Source organism: Crinia signifera, unplaced genomic scaffold (genome assembly GCF_055691185.1).
Source record: "Crinia signifera unplaced genomic scaffold, ASM5569118v1 HAP2_SCAFFOLD_578, whole genome shotgun sequence".
NCBI lineage: Eukaryota > Metazoa > Chordata > Amphibia > Anura > Myobatrachidae > Crinia > Crinia signifera.
In genome coordinates, this window is record NW_028142471.1 from 7,501 (window position 1) to 19,827 (window position 12,327).

The window sequence follows — 12,327 nt, forward strand, 5'->3', positions numbered from 1 at the left end:
CCTCTCCTTCACTTCCCCTCCTCCACACCCCCTCTCCTTTTCTCTCTCTCTCTCTCCACCCTCTCTCTCTCTCCACCTCTCTCTCTCTCCACCTCTCTCTCTCTCCCTCTCTCTCTCTCCACCCTCTCTCTCTCTCCTCTCTCTCTCCACCCTCTCTCTCTCTCACCACCCTCTCTCCACCCTCTCTCTCCCTCTCTCTCTCGCCTCACCCCCTCTCTCTCTCTCGCCTCACCCTCTCTCTCTCGCCTCACCCCCTCTCTCTCTCTCGCCTCACCCTCTCTCTCTCTCTCTCTCGCCTCACCCTCTCTCTCTCTCGCCTCACCCTCTCTCTCTCGCCTCACCCTCTCTCTCTCTCTCTCTCGCCTCACCTCTCTCTCTCTCTCGCCTCACCCTCTCTCTCTCTCGCCTCAGAAGGCACCTTTTGAACCATTAAGGTCGGCGGACCTTAAGTTTCTCACATGGAAGCTGGTATTCTTGTTGGCAGTGGCATCAGCGAAGAGGGTGTCAGAGTTAGGAGCATTGTCATGCAAGTCTCCTTTCTTGATATTTCATGAGGATAGGGCAGTTCTACCTGTGTTTCAACCCCCAGAGGGTTCTAGAAAAAGGGACAAATTGAGGAATTTGGATGTTGTGCGTGCATTACGCATTTATGTGACAGAGTTAAGAGTGTCAGAAAGACTGACACCTTGTTAGTGTTGTATGACATACACAAGATTGGTTGGCGGCATCTAAGCAGACCATTGCTAGGTGGTTGCGCTCTGTGATAGCTTTGCATACACTAAAGTTGGAAGGCCTGTTCCGGCAAGGATAAATGCGCATACCACCAGGTCAGTTGCCACCTCTTGGGCGGTTCGACATGGGGCAACAGCTGAGCAGGTTTGCAGGGCTGCCACTTGGTCATCTGTTCATACCTTTGCCAAATTCTATAGGTTCCATGAGTTCGCGTCGGAGGACGCATCATTCGGGCGAGCAGTGATGAGAGCTGCAGACCTGAGCGTACCCACACAAAGGACCGGCTCTGGAACGTCCCAGTGTTGAGCTGTGTCACCAGGACCATTGAAAGAGAAAAAGGGATTTTTGTAAGAACTTACCGTTCGAATCCCTTTCTCTGATATGGTCCTGGTGACACAGCGATCCCTCCCTTACGCTCAGTAAGTATGCAGTGTTCATGATGTTCATGTTTAATTGGTTAAAGTAACAATTATTGTTAAAAAATGTGCATATAATATGTGCAGGCGTTTGTACTGAGTTAATGTATTCCAGTGGCTTTGAAAGATTGAACTGAAGAGTCCGGGATGCAGTAGGGGAGGAGCCTACCCTCTAAAAGATTTAGGATAGGTGCCTGGCTCCTTCGGACCCTCCTACATCCCAGTGTTGAGCTGTGTCACCAGGACCATATCAGAGAAAGGGATTCGAACGGTAAGTTCTTACAAAAATCCCTTTTTTGTGTATTTCAAAAATGTAAAGAAATAAAAAAAGTTTGACATTTTCCGAGCAACAATCTGGTTGGAACAAATATTTTAACGACATTTTGGGTGTCACGAACGGTGAATCGGTGTCAAGGCATGCATTATATGTAATAGTAGAGTGCAAGACTATAAAAAGACTAATAAAGAGATTACATCTCCATATGTGCCAAAGTGGTTTGTGCAAAAGGCTAGTGAACAGCTAACGAACCCAATACACCAATCATGTCCAAACTATGGCCCGCCAGCTGTTGTGAAACTGCAAGTCCCATCATGCCTTGCCACAGTTCTGCTATTAGGGAATACTAAAACTATGGCAAGGCATGCTGGGATGTGTAGTTTCAAAACAGCTAAAGGGCGCTCAGTGACAAACGAGCTTTAAAATCAAAGTCAATTGTTTGGTGACCCGACTCCCAGGCTGCACGTCACCTGGATTTCTCCTCGCACCCTTTGCGCACAGTAGGGCAATAAGCTGCATCTAGTTTATTTAGGGCGCAAAAATGCAGCCAACAAGACCAGGGCAAGTGCTGCGAACAATTCATTAGCTCCCACTACATTAGGCAAGAGCTACGGGTGCACAAAACAATTGAATCACCATTATATGTTGTTTAGCACCTTACATAAATTATATATATATTTTTTATTATTATTATTTTAATATGCAGTACAGTAAGACCAGCAACCCTTACCACCAGCATAGCTCTGCCCCAACACTCATGAAGCACCGCCTACATGTTTTGATTGGCCCACAATCCAATCAGTCAAAGAAAATGGATCACCATCAATAGGTAAAAACATTGATGGTCATCCATTGCATAGTGTGCCACAATCAATGGGCAGTATTGTCATCAATTGCAAAGACGTCCATCCCTAAAGCTGTGCACACACAGTGCAAGTGAGCCTCTGTGCTAAGTTTGCAGTTAAGCACAGATGGCTCAGCATTGTGTGCTGAACAATCTGTCACGGCCAGTGTTCTCTGGTGTGAGAACATTGGCGATGACTAGATTTATAACTGGATGCAGTGTAAATCTAGTCAAGCAACAGCGACGCGCGGGACCGCGCAATCGTCATCACCAGAGGGTATACACGTGGAGTGATCCTTTTTCCATTTCTAAGCGATCTAGTCAGATCACTTAGAAATAAGCCTCATATCCCCCTGGGCGGGATGTATTAATGTAAATCGCCAGCCGCCGCGATGCTACCGCATATGTACTAACATATGCGGCTAGCATCGGGTTGCGGTGACGGAGACCCCCGCGATACCTGTAATGTGGTGTGCGGGGGTCTCCGTCACATCCTGGCGGCTGTCAGTGTCCCCCTGCCTCTCCTCCTCCTCCCTACAGCCGGATGTCCTCCCGGCTGTGACACCTGCTGGGGGAGGAGTAGATCGATGGAGGATGGGTCGCAAGGACGGCGGGCGGCGATAGAAGCCCATAGGCATCTATAGGGTATCGCCACCCAGAGGTGGAGATACCCTGCCAGGCGGAGATGGGGCGGACGGGTAATGGTACATAGGAAAATGCGGTAAAACCCCCGTTTTATCACATTTTCCCTTTAGTACATCCCGCCCCCTGTGTGTATGCCCCATTAGGATGGTAGATAATACAGTATACACTTTAGACTACAGTATAACTAATGTGACAATAATCCCTGTATAACCATCCAGCAAGCAATCCCGGCGGGTGACATGTACTTGGTGTCACCTGAACGCAGCAGTGATCCCAGCCTATATACAGTATGCCCAGTTATCCTACATCTGCACTAATGGCTATGTGCAGTTTGCTAGCCTGTACGGTTTGGCTCACCTGTATCTCACCACATTGGCAGGCCGGGCACATATTTACCATTACACTCACATGTGTTTATTATCATAGAACATAGCAAAGCGCGCATAGCTACTGCAGCAGAGAGAGAACATATGGTATACACACAGAGGCTTCCCATAGATTATAATCTGGTCTATATACACCTGTGTCACACTTTGGGAAAGCAGATAGATAATTTACAGTGTATAATAATGCAGACAGCACTGGGGCTGAGATATTACAACCTGAGCCATAGAGTAGCGCTGCTGAGGATACACTGGTATGCCCATACACATAGATATCCCCAGGAGCACCATGCAGCAGCCCTGTGGGAGTCACATACATGACCAACATACAGACTGAGCTCCAGTCCTCACCCACAGGTTGCTCAATGCTCAGGGAGTGTTCTGCACATGTGCACTTACCAGCCGCTTCTTCTACGCAGGGGCATGGCGTCCCAGTCAGTGACTGCCTCCATCAGAACAGCCGGCAGAGTGCTCATGTAGGGGGAGCAGCAGTGATGACGATGCATTATGTGCCAGGTGTAGTTCCAGCAGCTGCCAATAGGTGGCGATGGTGCGGCACAGCGTGAATGACGTCACTGCATTGTAGCTACGAGATACACGAACAGTCCGTGTATGAGTGGCTGGTACAGTGGCGTGTACCGTTAGTTCAGCGTCTGGGACAGCCACTCAGGCTGAGCCACCACGGGTTCGAATCCTCCTCCAGTGTCTGCTGTTTCAGGGGCGTGGGGTGTAGCGCCTTCGGATCCGGGAGCAGCCTGAGTTTTTGACTCATCCACTGATACCACAATATTTTCTGCTCAAACTACATAATATTAATAATTAGCCACCATATATAACCAGGAGGAATAACTTTAAGTGGGGGCAGGACAGAGTCTGTGTACAGACCAATTGTTCTAAATATACAGTTTATTCATTGGCACAAAACAGCAAAATAGGTTAAAATTAAAAAAGTGTATTAAGAAAAAAGTGAATAGAAATTGGAGCTGTGTGTCCGTGTCGCTGTACACTTATACAGTGCCCGTGTCAGCAGATTTCCACATACACAATTTTCTTTAATAACTCATGTCGACCTATTCCTGTGTTGACCTTTTTCATGCAGCCTTTTGGATTGTGTTGACCGTTTTCAGCGTCAATTTAAACCAGGTCGATCTTTTTCATATGTAGACCTTTTCACTGCCGACCAAAAGATCTAATTACTGTCGACTTAATGACCCTCACCCCTGGTCACAGCGTCTATAAACTGTTATGTAGGACAGGAGACAAGTTCCGAAAACTAAAATATCATAAATTCCCAAACGTTGGGCAAAAGAAGCAGCCTCTGTGTTTTCCTTCACATGTAGTCATACAGGTAGAGTCGGACAACAGGAATAATAGGCGCTACATGATAATGTATTTATAGCATTCCTCCCAACTGTCCTGATTACAGTGGTATGGTCCCGCTATTTGGAGCCTGCCCTGATGTCCCTTGAGGGGAGGTGATCATGGCTGCTCTGCTTTGTGGAGCAGCCGGTGATTGCTGGATAGGTGCCGTGCGCAGCAAGGAGAGACGGGGCTGGGTACGCTGGCAAAGAGGATGGAAAACCCGGGGCCTCGATGCCCGGTCCCGCCCCCGTTGCACATAGCCCCGCCCCTTTCCAGGGCCAGCTGCATGCAGGTCCCACTGATCTATTGGTAAAAGTTGGAAGGCATGTTCGATGTTCTGTGTATACAATACATTCCTTTTTATTTTTTAATAGTAGGATCGGCAGCAATTAGCTGTATGCTCTGGCCTTCGTCTGCGGATCTTCGCCTCCAGTGAAGTGTATGGCCTTTGTCAAACATACATAAAAAAAAATAAAAAAATGATACCCGATCTATTGTCTGCGGGCAGACGTGATTCTAGTCTGGCTCTAAACACAGATATTTCTCCATTCCCTGGAGAGAAAGAGAGAAATTGGCCTCACACCCCTTGCTGAAACAGGTAAGGATCATATGGTCGACCTAAAGATTGTCGACAGTCATTAGGTCAACATACTGCAAGGTCGACATGGGTCAAGGTCAACAGGTCATTTGGTCCAAAAAAGCATTAGGTCAAAATGGTCTAGCTCAACATAGGGTTTTGTACTTTTTTTTTTACCCGAATGCCGACACAGTCAACATGGACACAGGATTAAGTGCACCGCATCCCCTCGCATGTCTGGCTGTGCTTGGCACTCTATGTTATTCTCCCACCACACCCTAGTGCAGGCGTTCCCAACCACGGTCCTCAAGGCACACCAACAGTACAGGTTTTAATGATATCCAGGCTTGAGCACAGGTGTCTTAATTAGTACCTGTGATTTGGATTAATCCATCTGTGCTGAAGCCTGGATATCACTAAAACCTGCACTGTTGGTGTGCCTTGAGGACCGTGGTTGGGAACGCCTGCCCTAGTGGATGGTAGGGCATGAAATTCCGCCTGTCGGCACATGTCGGCTCAAAAAAAACCCCAAAAATCCAGTGAAAAACCCAGTCGACCTAGACCATGTTGACCTAATGACCTGTCGACCTAGACCCATGTCGACTTTGCAGTATGTCGACCTGATGACTGTCGACCATCTGATATCGCTGATACAGGTTAATAGATAGAGGCTATCAATCCGAACGGCCTGTAATTGGTATAGCTATCTCACCCCTGCATTACTATATTAAGTATCAATTGGTAATGGGGGAGGCGCACCCAGGAATATGTATTAGACTTGGAAGCAAAGAAAGATAAAGTATTCCTACAAGGGGCAGTCTAGGTTAGCATATATTAATGTTCTGATTAATGTTATAGGTACATTAATAAAGTGACCCAAGAAACAGAGAATTGGCTAAAACATGATGTTTATTGAATCATTTATTAAGGACAGCGAAATATTAAAAACATAAGTGAAAAGTGATAAATGTGAAATAAAGTGCATTAGAAAAAAAATTAAAATAAGTCTGTTACGTGTGTGTTATCGGTCATAGCATGTGTGTCTGTAATACTGTTATTAATCTCCACGCAAATATCAATTATTGCTCTAATTAGGCAGTCTTGTAAATTCATCAACAAAGGGACATGTGCACGTTTCAAGATGACGGGTGCAGCAAAATTGTTAGGAATAAAGGTGCGTACACACGGGGCAATATGATCGCTGGCAATATATTGCTAGCAATCATATCAGCAATCATATTGCCCAGTGTCCCGTTTTGTGAAAACGGGAGCGCGCACCCGGCGATTTATCGCTGGTGCACACTCCAATCACTGGCAATATGGTCGCTCAGCAACCATATTCCCAGCTATTTCAGCCCCTATCGCCCCCGTGTGTACACAGCATAATCGCCCCCGGATGACGTCAGCGAACCGGGACCAGGGCGGTCTTTTCGTATGGGCTTAATGGGCACTTGCTCTGGGGCCCCAGGTGTATAAGGGCCATACTCTGATAGCTGAGGATCCCCTTTTTCCAGGGATACCAGAATTTTTAAAATCGGCCCTGGGGAAATGGAGATATCCAACTTCAAAGCAGCAGTCCACATCTGACCTGTTAATTGCACTTCCCAGTCAGAATTCTCAGGTTCTCTCTGACTTAAGGTGCCCATACACGTCTCGATGCGGGCGTGCATTTTGAGCTTAAATAGCACGCATCGCATTCATCCTTGTACATGCGTTGTGCATACAATGCGATGAAAAGCAAGTACAAAAAGTATGTGCAGCACATACTTTTCTCTTTCAATGGTCCTGGTGACACAGCTTCACATTGGGATGTAGGAGGGTCCGCAGGAGCCAGGCACCTATCCTAAAGCTTTTGGAGGGTAGGCTCCTCCCCTACTGCATCCCAGACTCCTCAGTTCGTGTTAGGTGCCCACTGGAGTGGGTGCTATTCTAAAGGGCTGCCGGAGCAGCCGAAGGAGTAGAGTTAGTTAGGGTTTTTATTATTTTATTAACTTTTACACTAGCTAGGTAGGCACAGTGTGAGGATTCTCATTAGTGAATCCTCACACTGCTAGCACAGCAGGAGCTGACAGAAGCGCGTCCTGTCAGCTCACTGTGCACAGGGGAGACGCTGCCTGGCCTCCCTGTGCAGCGCTTACAGCTTCTTTTAAGAAGCTACGAAAACTCCACAGAATGATACTGAGCGCTGATTACCTATTCTACCGACTGTCCAGGATACACAACCAGTGTCCAACATACAAATTCTCAGTTGAAGTAAAAAAAAATGTGACATCTAGTGGTGCGAATAGGAACTGCAGGCAATCATCCCGATCATCCCTTTTTGTGATCATCCTTTTAGTACATCCGCAAATGGTGCCCTGCATACACAAATACATCCACTATAACCACAAACCCTAGCATACTACACATCCTATAACTAGCGAGTCTACCACATACCGACATCCTAAAAAAGAAACCTCCTCTATTACCCATAACGCCCAGCATAAACACACAACAGCGCACATATACCTGTACCACAGCCGCACAGCATCTGCCATGAGCCTGACGTCTGCCTTGTGTCCCGTGTCCTCGGCTCCTGCAGCAGGAGGTGCTGGGTCGTCCTCTGCTCCGCCTGTTGTGCTGTTCTGGGTCGGCCTCTGCTTCCACCCCCGGCTCCTATCAGGCTGGGGATCCTCCTCTATCCTCTCCTCCGCTGGGCTGTCACCTGTCCTCTGAGCAGCTCCTGTCCTTGATGTTACATCGTGTTCTTAACTTACTTTCGGGCAGGCATCTCTAGGGGCAGCTCCGCACCACTGAGGGGGCTTCTACAGGTCTCCAGCTAGGGGTCCTTTGCATGTCCTCCAGTCCTGGTTCCTCGAGAGCGGGTGTCCTCCGCGGTGCCTGCGCACCTTGGTCTCCACTTGCTGCATCCTCTATCTTCTTCGGAGCAACTTCAGGAGAATCCTCCGGCTGGGTGTGCTCCCAGGTAATTTACCCCCTCAGCACCTTCTTCCTTGAGGTTTTAGTCTTCACCCTCTCGGCTCCTCCACAGGCAGGCACTATGTAGGACACCTCGGCAGCACACATCATTCTGTTCTCTCCGGGTTTGGGGCTCCTCCTGTGGTTGGCAGCTAGTGGGGGCAGCGCGGTTCCCTTCCCTCTGGCAGGTGGCAGCAGTAGGGGACTTGGAGGAGCCTGGCTCTCCTGGCGCCATTCCTGGTCTCACAGCTGCGCAGCCTCCGCTCCTTACAGGTCAGCAGCTCACAGCACTGCACAGGCCCTTGTCCTCTCCAGGGATCACCCTTCCCCGTGCCGGCTCTCTCTGTTGTGGGTTATGCATCGCTGCAGGACCGCCTCTGATCCCCCTGCCCTACCTCTCTATAGTCCCTGTCACTGGCTCACCCGCCATATCCTGTACTGGCTGTATCATATATTTTTATATTTCTTTATACTCAAAGGCTATATATCCCCCTTCCCACACAGATTTAAGTTGCGACTATTTGACACAGTGGCTGCCTTGATAAAGGTACCAGCGGGGACCGAAACGTCAGAAGATCTCTCTTGCAGAAAATAAACTTTGGATTACCTCCTGGTTGTACCTCCATTGAACTACAGACTGGTGAGTGCTGTTTATTCCCCCAGTGGGGGTTCTTTCTGGTATCTATCTATCTAAGGAATTAACCAAGCAGGCAGCGGCACTCCGTGGGCTTAACAATGTGTTTATTGGAGGTGACCGACGTTTCGGGGACTGTCAAGGTGTACAACGCGTGCGGGTGACACAGCAAACATTTAAATACATACAGCATGTGCATACTCACCATTCCCGTACGTGGAGCGTCCCGGTTGCGTCCAGTGCGGCTTCCGGTGCGGGCGGATGTCAGTGGGCGGAGCCTCACTGCATCATCACGCTCCCCTCTGTTGTAGATGGGTTGCTATGGTGACCCCACCGTATCGCCCACTTCTGTATGACAACCTCCGCTCCAGGATCCGGGTTTGGCTTCTGCCTATAACAACACATAAATGGCACATAAATAACCTACATTAAAACAGTAAAACAATGTTAAAAAATGGTGCACGTTTGAAGTGTAAATTTCAGATGCAACGGGACTACTGCCCGAGCAATGTTTAAGAAGTGATGTGAAGAAGATGTCACCGCATCTAGCGTGACAATTGTATGGTGTTAACACAGGGATCCGGACGGGTGTGTTACATATGGATCTCTGTATACAATAATAACACGGTCAAACTGATCGCTAATGATCATGTTTGTAAATCGGAGATGTCAGGCTCTAACACATGGGGGAGATGTGCTGTGGGATCTCTATGAATGTGAGAATTACAGGGGCGTGTTGTACCATAAATATCGGCTCCACAAGTGATATATATGCTTCATGTTGTCTTTGAGAACAGAACAGCAGTATAGCGTGTATATATATACTATGTATACATCGGGGGAAATGTACCAAAATGGATTCGTAGGCAGAAATACGCCTATTTTTTACACATTTGTATTTTTGGGATTTACACACACTTCTTTGTATGTCAAACCGACAGATCGCAATACTATACTTAGACACAACAGCTCGCACCCACGCAACACGGTGGAGAGTCTCCCATACTCAGTTTTTGAGAGTATGCAGGATCACTGATACCGACTCTGAAACCCATCACCAACTGGACATCATGCAGCAGAAGTTCGAGGACAGAGGCTACCCCAGACAGGGCCTACTTAAAGCCAAGGCCAGGGCTCTGGCGTGTGAGCGCATCACTCTTATCACAGGTGCAACACCTACAGTCATAAAGCCATGTATTCCATGGGTTAATGACTTTAGCTCTGCCAGCCGAGAAACCACCAGCAGAGTAAAAAACTGGTGGGAAATTGTGCGTTCGGATCCCGAGCTACCGGTGTTCAAAGACACCAAGCTGATGCCGAGCTACAAGCGTGGCCCAAACTTGAAGGACCTATTGGTCAAGACCGAGATTACAAATTTTGACACCCCTTCTAGACAAATCAGACCCACCAGAATGGGCTGTTACCGGTGCCTAGGCTGCACAACATGCAGCTTCGTGACAGCTTGCACCGAAGTTGCACATCTCTATACGGGTAAATTTTTTTTAAATCAGATGGCCCCTCACGTGCACGACTAAATTTGTTATCTACATCATTTATTGTCCATGTGGAATACATTACATCGGCAAGACCGATTGTGCCATACGGGCAGCCCTTCATTCTGGCTCAGGGGAGCAACCAGTGACCAGGCATTTCGCCAAGGCCAAACATAACATGGCAATGATCAAATATAAGATCATAGACCACGTGCCGGCACACATACGGGGTGGCAACCGTTCCAAACAGCTTCTGCAGCTTGAGTCCAAGTGGATTTACAAAATGGACACACTACACCCTAAAGGCCTTAATGACACACTTGGCCTACATAATTTTTTGTAACCATTTTGGTCCACTAACACACAATCATGTCTTCCTTCTTCCTTTTCTCTCCCCCTTGTTAAAGGTACTTGTCATCCCACTGTGTGACACCAGTCCCCCAGCCTTATCGGTGTCCAGGTGACACACCAGGATAACATATAATATACAAGATGCTGGCATTCTGTTGTTGCAATTTCTGGCTTCTGGTGCTATGCGCATACAGTGATGCTGGCTGCATCACCCCACACAGGGCTGTTTTTGCTTATTATAGATACCCAGCAGGGACTCAGTATTTCTCCCTGCATTTAAACCACTCACGCCATAGGGTTTGCACCTCACCCAGCATATGCACTTTGACTTTTGCCCAGTACGGCTCCAATTCGGGGCCGCACGCAGTTATCTTTTTATACGTATACCCTTTTTAAATGTTCGTTTTTTATTATATATGTCTTCTCATTTTTAGCCACTAGATGTCACTATGTAGTCATAATATGGTCATGTCCACTTGTTTTTTTGCATTTTTTATTCACTTGCATCCTCTGAAGTTTTGTGTATGTATGGATGCCTTTGTTGCTTTATGACTTCTGTAGCACGATACTTGTATTCATGCTAATGTGAGCTGCAATCTCTTTCCCAGCCCACTCACGTCACCGCGGGATGACGACCGTGATGACGCGCGGTCAGCTGGCCGCCGCCGAACGTGGTGACGTCACTGCTGTGCGCAGTACTCCGGAAACCGGCCTGTGGATGCTCGTGGGGGACGGCTACAGGGAGGGGGTAAGTTAGCGCCTATTTGTTAACATGTCTTATAAATACCCATGCACTTGCACTTTATTCTGTACTTCACCCTGTCTGCATTTTGTCCTGACGACGGGGGTCCGGCCCCCGAATAAACACGGCCTTTTGATTTCACCAGCATTTGTGAGTCCTCGAGTGCCCATTCATTTCGTCATAGTATTCTGTGGGCAGTTCATTGTGGCTGCCCTCTGAAAGCTGGCACCGGGGCAAGCTACACATCTCAGCTCACTTCAGTCCAGAGTGACGGCCCTTCCGGATATATATATATATATATATATATATATATATATATATATATATAGAACAAAGAGTGGGGTACCCTTTCAATGCGCTAGATAAAGTAGATTGGGCAGCACTCTGTCAGTCCCCCCTGTTAGCAGGGGAAGTGGGGAATAGAAGAAAAAAGATAGAAGACGCGCCACTATTTTATGGAGATCCACCACCAGAAGGATCAAGAAAATATATCGATTGGTCACTGTACAACAGTATTTAATACAATTAATTTAAAAACAAAGTAAAAACATTTTTGCTTGTATGCAGTCAGTTGGTCGAATCGATATAATCAGGAAAAAACTCCCAAGGCGTTTCGTCAAAAAAAATGACTTCCTCAGGGGTAACTTTCTAGGTGGTGGAGAAAGGCCATATTACTAATTTAGTATATACACAATTAAGTAGTTACTTTTTCAATACTGAGAATGTACATACCCTTAGGTAAATGGATAGTGAATGTAAGTTTTCACTCCGGATAGCGGTCTTACTGACAAACTGTACAAAAGTGTGCAAATGGATCCCTTGGAGATCTTAATGCTGGTATCCAGCTGCAACTATAGCATAATAATAGAGTATACAAAGAAAATAAAATACTGTACTCTATTATTATGCTATA

General features: G+C 47.3%; 1 long non-coding RNA gene across 1 annotated transcript in view; it reads left to right on the plus strand.

Annotated features, from left to right (window-relative positions):
- The window catches only part of LOC146055758 (uncharacterized), a 15,113-nt gene extending 6,332 nt beyond the window's left edge, over nucleotides 1-8,781 (plus strand). The window contains exon 4 of the long non-coding RNA XR_014468909.1: nucleotides 8,699-8,781. This is a non-coding gene — a long non-coding RNA (uncharacterized LOC146055758). The remainder of the gene's footprint in view (nucleotides 1-8,698) is intronic.
- Nucleotides 8,782-12,327: the final 3,546 nt, after the last annotated feature.